The following is a 7,558-nucleotide window of genomic DNA, read 5'->3' on the forward strand; positions in this document are numbered from 1 at the left end:
AATTTGTTTTCATGGCTACCAGAAAGGGTAAGTGACCTAACCTGCAAGAAACATTTACAATGAAAAACTGAAAGGCAGCATCTGAACAAGGGTCCTCAGATTTGCATCAAGGCTGTCTCGTTAGGAAGGGAAGAATATATCGGAGAGGCCACACATTATTTATTCTCAACTGTTCCATATTTTTAACAGCATGGCAGGAGAAAGGTCAATTACAACTGTGAAAACTTTGTTCAGCGTTTAGTTGTTGGTTTTGTACCTCCATTTTAACTTTCAAATTAAGATGTTTCCTGAGCCTGAGACAAGCTTGTATTTCCATTTACAAATCAAGCCTAGTGTCTTACGCACAGAGACATGTGATCTCTGCATCCTGCAGAAAAGCAATGTTTCCAAAAACAGAAATGAAAAGCAAAATTCATTCAGCGCAGGCACAAAACAAAGACAGCAAACTGAAAGGCACAATAATAATATTGTTCTTATCTTAGGAAACACTGAAAGGTTATTTTTTTAATTGACAATTTGGACAGTTTTAATGCATGACTTATCAGGAGAGAGGAAGGTTGCATTTATTAAGAAATTAGAAAGCAGAGACTGTTCCTGAACATAAAGCACAAAACCATGCCAGATCTCTGTGTCCCTCTGGTTTGGACATTTCATTATTTAGACCTTAGTCAAACTGTTTGACTCTTTCCTTACCACCAATGGATGATGATACCAATTTACCACTTGTAGGTGCCATGCTCAACTTTGATTGTCCCTCTAAGCTGTGTCTGAGAAGATATCTAAGAGGAGTTACCAGCAGCTGAAACTAAGCAAGCCATGCTCAACTTTTCTCTCTCTCTCTCTTTTTTTTTTTTTTTACATTAACTACATGCTGAAAATTTCTCAAGAATTTTCTCAGAATGAGGAACATCTCAAACTTCTAGTCAGAGATTTAGGATGGACATCTTCTCCAGTAAGTTTACTTTTATTTTTGAATTACAAGAAGTAGCAATTCCCTACAGAGGCATAAAATCAAGTTGCACTTCAAAGCTTTCCTAAGTAGTATGCCCCCTTCAGTCATTTAACTGAGCAAATGCATAATAGGCCTGGAAGGAACTGAAAATATTTCTCTTGCTGTATGTGGGAAAATTTGGAATATTCTTGGCAACAGCTGCCAGATTGCTTAAAACTGTCTAACAAATTAGACACTGGCCATCAAATGAGCATGGTAAAACTCTTCAGCATTTCAAGTCCTAACAAATGGTAGGATTTCAGCTGTTACAAAAGTTTACAGTCCCTTGACCAACCAGTTCCATTTTAATTGTCTAATGCATGCTCACCCAACCTTTCAAAGTAGGCATCTTTCAAAAGAAGATAGAATCTTATTTTTTGCCTCAAGTAATCTGAATTATGTTAATGAAAACGTAGTTCTATTTAAAAACAAATCAGGGTCAGTCATCCAGAAGACAACAGATTTCAGACTCATTTCCATCACAGGCTATGCATACAGGGAAAATTCATTATTTATACAGACTTTTCACTGAGAGGATGTCAGTGCACTTAATTAAGTCTCCAAGCAGTCACAGAACTCTATTCCTTTTGTAGCTGCTGTTCCAGCCTGCAGTCTAAGGTCATATTTGTAACACTCTCCATTTCATAGAGAATCACCTGTTTTCCTGCTTCTGTCACTAGGGCAGAGACCCTTGTTAGGAGCTGCTGGCATCTAAAGCATCTTTGTACAACACACAACTTCATAATGAGAAGCTGCTAACTGCTGCATAATACTTAGCCATGTAGCTTTCCCTCTTTGTAAAGGGCCAGCATAACCCAGTTCTGCAGTTCAGTTAGGTCTTCATCACTGCACGGGTGAGACTGTCCACCTCCACACACAACTGGCTAATGCATACTGACTGGTGTCATTTCAAATTAGCAACATTGTTATGTTAACAAGGGATAAATTAAAAAGCATAGAAGTATCTTGTTGGAAGTCTCAGTTTAGTTTAAAATATAACCTAAAACAACAGCAAGTGTTGCAAAGCTAGCAACAGAGTTTGCAAATGTTAGGATGTAACGCAACACAGAAACCAGCCATTCGGGTACCTTACAGAGAGGCTGGTATAGATAGCAATTCTGTGCAATTTCTCAATCTGCTGAATTTACAGAAAGAGAAGGCCAATACACTACAGGGACAACGTCCAGCTTCACAACTCTTCAAGTCCATAATAAAGAAAGAAATTCTTACTAGAAGCTTCTAGCATAAACTAGCATACTTTTCCACACGTGAACTGCGTAAAGCATCCATGGTTGATGACTTTTGAAGGGGAGGGTGGAGAGCCAAACTCAGTACCCTTTACCAAAAATACCAAACTGAGCAAGAGTAAACAAATGGAGCTTAAGCCATGCCCTACTTTACCAGGGAAAAAAGTTACAAATGCCTTCCAAAAAAAGAAGTTACCATAAAAATCTCAAACTCTAAGCATCAGAAATACTTTTCTGGCGAGGACAAAATCTACTCATATCAAAAAAGGATTGCCATCCACCACATTTGCCTCAATATAACACCTGTCTTTTTAGACTCTGTGTGTAAGCTCTGGGATCTAAACCGCTTAGAACAGTTCACAGCACTACGAATGGTTTGTTAACTTCAGACTTGAATTCATCTCAAATCAGCAGAAATCCTGTGTTCACAGAGATCAACTTCCTGAATACATGTGATTGAGGATTTGTTTTGAGATTTCTTTTTGTCTGGCTGGAAGGTTTGGCATACATGTTATGAACAAGCCAGCATGCTTAGTGGTGCTTTAATTCCCCAATTCTAAAACAGTTTTTAGACCAATAGTTGAAATGGTAATAGTCTATAACCAAATGAGTCAGTCACTCCACTTCCCACAGGTTCATGTTTTTATTATCTTCTAAATTAATGAGGAAATTTAGCATACACAGTTTGCATCACAGAATTTGCCAAGTGTACTGCAGCACAACCACTTCTCTGGGATTACTAAAGTTTCATATCTTACAGGTATGGAAGGCTTTCGCTTTCGAAGAGATAGATCTATACATATGTGCACTGGTAGGATCAGGGCCCTAACAAAGCTGTCTTCTGCTTGAGATGCTGATTTAATATGATCCCCCCCCCCCCAATTATCAGTACTGGAGAAAATGTCTTTTTAAGGCAGGTTAATCATAGCCTCTAGTATTATTATAGCAGCACAAACAGAGATCTCAGTTTTGTAGACTCTTGCAGGAAGGTATGTCTGCTCATCAGCCTGCGCAAGTGAATGAGACCATTGCATACCTACCTGAGCATTAACAGTATGCTTAGAAATGCACATGAAGGCATCTAGATTTCAAGGTGACTATATGAAAAGGCACCTTCAAAAAAAAAAAAAAAAAGAAAAAAAAAAGGCGGACGCGCAACCCACGCCGGGTCCGTAAAGAGCAGAAGGGAAAGCTGCAGCTAGCAGAGACCGGAGAGCCTTGCTTCAAGCCGGAAGGCAAGGGACAGCCGGGGACGGCGTCTGCCGATGCCAGCCCCAGACACCAAGTGCTCCCCCCGCCCCCGACCCACCACCCGCACCGCCGGCGCCGCCGCCCCCGCGGGCCGGGGGAGGCCTGCGGGGCAGCCATGTTACGCGGTGCCCGCAGCCCCCGCCCAGGGCGGCGCGGTGCCTCCCGCCGCCGCGGGAGCAGGTGCGCGGAGGCCCGAAGGACGTCGCCCGCACCGGCTCTGCGCCATTCTTCCCCGACGGCCCCCTCCCTCACCACCGCCCGGCGCTGACGGGGCGAGCCCCGCCGGACAGGTCGCTGCCCGCAGACCCCGCGCCCTCCCTCCTCGCCGAGCAGTAAGGCACCGGCCCGGCCCCGCCGCTCAGAGGAGGGAGGGAGGGAGGGAGGGAGGGGAAGGGGACGGGGAGATGCCGCCCTGCCCCGCAGCGCTACCGGCACCGTTACCGTACCTCAGCGCGCCTCACGCTCCGCTCCGCACCGCTCCGCTCCCCTCAGCCTGGCGGCGGCGGCGGCCCCTGCCGGTGGGAGAAGGCGCGGCGCGCGGCCCCCTCCCCCCTGCGCGCGCAGCCGCCGCCGAACCGCTCCGCGCGGCGAGTCCCGGCGGGTGCTGCGGCACGGCCCCGCGTGGGTCGGCGCCGCTCGGCCGGCCCCCCGCGCCCCCCGCCGGCGTCGCCTGGGCGGGGGTTGCCCCACGGCCACCGCGGGCCTCGGGGACCGCCCGTTGGGCGCTTCACCGCGGAGCTGGCCGGCTGCCCTGTTGGCACCAAGCCTTCCCTCGGAGCGCTTCCTGCCCTTGCCCGCGGTCTTCCCGACGCCCCCCGTGAGGGAGAGCGCCGGTCCCGGCTCCCGGCGGCCCCTCAGGGCGAGGGGCGGTGGCCGCCGGTCCCTCGCGTGGGTGGGTGCACCCTCAAACGCCACGCCGAGGCGCGGGCCGCCAAAGCGGGAGGACGTGAAAAGCGCCAGGAGGCGGCAGCCGCCTTCCACATCCCTTCACGTTAGGGGTTGGAAGAGAAGGGGCTCGTTTATTCAGTTTTAGTCATGTAATTGGATGGGTAACTTGTGTTCCTCTGTGTCGCGCACGGGCTGAGTCTAGAAAGTAAAGCAGGTAATCCAAAATGCGGTTGCTATCTCATTAACCAGTCAAACCGCCGGATAAGGGGTCCGCCAAACGGCACAACGCTGAGGGGATGACCTCACGACCGGGGACTTCGCTGCTGGCTGCGTGTGAGGCGTCACGGCAGGTCCTGCCCCTCCAACGGCTGAGCCCTTGGGGCCCTCTCAGCCCTTTGGGCGCACCAGCAGCAGCACCAGCAGGCCCAGAGCAGGAGGGCACTGACCGTCCCTCGGAGGCCCCCGTGGAGAGCACAGCATGACTGGTCCGCAGCACGTCGAGCGGGTGGCCTGCTCTGTTTGCCAACCCCCCCCAAATGGGGCTTTCCCATGTGCTCCATCCTCAGCACACAACCTGTGCCTCCACACAGAGGTGAAAATAGTTTCACTGCTAGGTATAATCACACAGGTCCCTGGCTACCCAGTTAAACTGCTCTGGTTTAGGGAAACAAACATGGTTTGCTAGTGCGAGGTAGCACCTTTACGTTTCTATCTCTGTCTTCAAGGAGAGGAACCTTGCTGGACGCTCCACCAGCACCTGCCTCAGACCAGACTCTTAGTGTGGGGCAGAGACTGCCAAGTATGTTTGATGGGAAGACGGGAAGGTTGAAATGAAGCTGGGGAGGAGGTCAGAAAGGCAAGGATGAGCCGGCAGACAGAACAAAGAGCATTAAAAGCTAGAGCGTTTCAGCGTAAGAGCAGGAAGAAGCAATTACGTTAGGTCGGTGCAGCAGTGTGGAACCTAGGGAAGGCACAGAAAATATAGAAATCTATAAAAAAGCTTTGTGCCTAAGTCCACAAGGTTTATTCTCACCTATTGCTATTTCACAGGTTTTAATGCTTTTTGCCAGCAGAACTAATTACCTGAAACTGCCCCATCTACATGTCCTCCATAGTGCTGCACAAATTGTTGGTCAGAGTTGGGTTCCTCCAGGTATTTGCTTTTCTTCCTATTTCTTTTCAGGAACCTAACTTATTAACATAGGCCAAGCCAGCCTAACATGTCTGCAGAATCAGTTGCCACAAAAAGCACAGGACTGATAGTCCAAATTCCAGTTAGTACTACACGTCATCCACTCCTACAATGTAGGAATCAAGACACTTAAATATCACACTGCTTATTAGGTCAGTAGATCTAGTTTAGTAATCTGACAAAAGAAAAACAAAGTGCCAAGCAGAATCTGCATATGGGTCCCTACATGAAAAGAAAATTTAGAAGGAAAAATCCTGGAACCATATGCAACAAAAAGAATTTCCTCTCATCAGCACAAGCAGCAGAAGGATCCATGGGTCTGCATGTGTTCAGAAATTATGGATAAGCTTTGGACACTGTTGCTGTCAAACTTAATTGCAAACCAGAAGTTGCAACTTCATTATATAACCAAAAGAGAAAGTAATTTGCTGTTCCCAGTCTAAATCTCAGTGAATGTGAAATATTGTGGCATCTGCACCTTTTGGGGGTATATTAGTAACCTGAATAGGAACTAATTCAGAAGTCATTACTTGGGCTCAATGCTTTTGATTAAAAAGCAGGGCTGATCATTAGCAACACAGAGCCCTTCATACTCTAAGATCTTCCATTATTTATTTATTTTAAGCCAGACCTTTGTTTTCTTCTGCTATCAGTTTGCTGTCATCAGAATTACAGTTCAATATGTTTTGCAATAGAAAAAAGGCTGGATATCTCTTGCTTAAAATATCTAACTGAAAGGTGATTTGAATCACTGAAAAGCTGAGGAGTTTATACCAATTTAATTGTAACAACTTCAGTTGAACATAACAACCCAAATTCCTTGCTCTGGAGTTACATCAAGGATGAACTGCGTCACAGGCAGCTTGCTTCTTAGAATCAGAAAGATAGTCGATGAAAAGAGCAGGTGCAATTTAAAAGGGGTTTTAAATTATATCCTATAACACACCACTTACATTACCCATATTGTGCTCACTTAGATGACTAAGTCTATTCTCTAATTACACTGGAGATGATTATGGCTGAGTATAATCTACCTAAGAATTATTAGACTGTCTACAGAATGATTACATACCAGCGACACAGAAATCTTTGATGCTTCCCTTCTGTGTAAGCTGTCATGAACTGCATAAACCAGCAAGGATGAGTGGTTAGAGCATGGTCCTGGGAATCAAGAGAGCCTGGGGTATATGTCGTTCTGCCATAAGCTTGCTGCTCGGCTTTGGATAATTCTTGTAACCTCATGGCAATTAAGTTACCTCATACATGAAATGGGGAGTGCATTTACTCACAGCTGCATCTTTGAAATCTTTGCATGGAGACTGCTGCATAAACAGCAAATACAAAATTATAATAATTAGGACAAAGTCACAATGCTTATCTATTGATTATTTGCTGTTTGTCTTTAATAACATAACAACAGAATTTATGGATATTTTAAAAATGTTTTTTTCTCCTGGAAAAGATGAGTTTCCAACAGGATGAAACATCAAAGAAGGAGAGCGGGAAGGACACATCGTTTAGAAAAGAGAATTTCAAAGAACCTTTGTTCCTTGTTTTATCTGTGAAAGAGACCAAAAGGCAAACACAGCAACATAGAGCTTAAGTTACAGTTTATTTTTGTTCTTCTTTAAACACCTCCTTAGTTGGAGATCAAAGCCTATTCAGCAGAACTAGTACCCAAAAATCCTCAGGACACTGCAGCACTAATCTTTGATTCATCATTTCCAAAATACTTTCCTCTGCAAGTTCAAGACAGCAGCCATGCAGGCATACAACCGATGGAACTAGTTTTCTCAGCAAACAGCGTTTAGAAGGAGAGAAGTTGGCTTAATGCAGACAGTAAAAAAGTCCATCTAAGTGTTGAAATTATATTTAAAAAATGTACTGTGATAGATTTGGTGAAAGGGTAGTGCAGCCAAGAAACCCCTTTTGTTAGTATTCATTTTTGTTATTTCAAGCCACCATCTTATTCTTGTTCTCTCTGGTGGA

At 45.7% G+C, this 7,558-nt stretch overlaps 1 protein-coding gene across 1 annotated transcript in view; it reads right to left on the reverse strand.

The window, feature by feature from the left end:
* The window catches only part of SCRN1 (secernin 1), a 43,302-nt gene extending 39,256 nt beyond the window's left edge, over positions 1-4,046 (reverse strand). Inside the window, exon 1 of the mRNA XM_075051631.1 lies at positions 3,936-4,046. The gene's annotated coding sequence lies outside the window, so the exon portion shown is untranslated. The remainder of the gene's footprint in view (positions 1-3,935) is intronic.
* Between the last annotated feature and the right edge of the window lie 3,512 nt (positions 4,047-7,558).

Source organism: Buteo buteo, chromosome 2, assembly GCF_964188355.1.
Source record: "Buteo buteo chromosome 2, bButBut1.hap1.1, whole genome shotgun sequence".
Taxonomy (NCBI): Eukaryota; Metazoa; Chordata; class Aves; order Accipitriformes; family Accipitridae; genus Buteo; species Buteo buteo.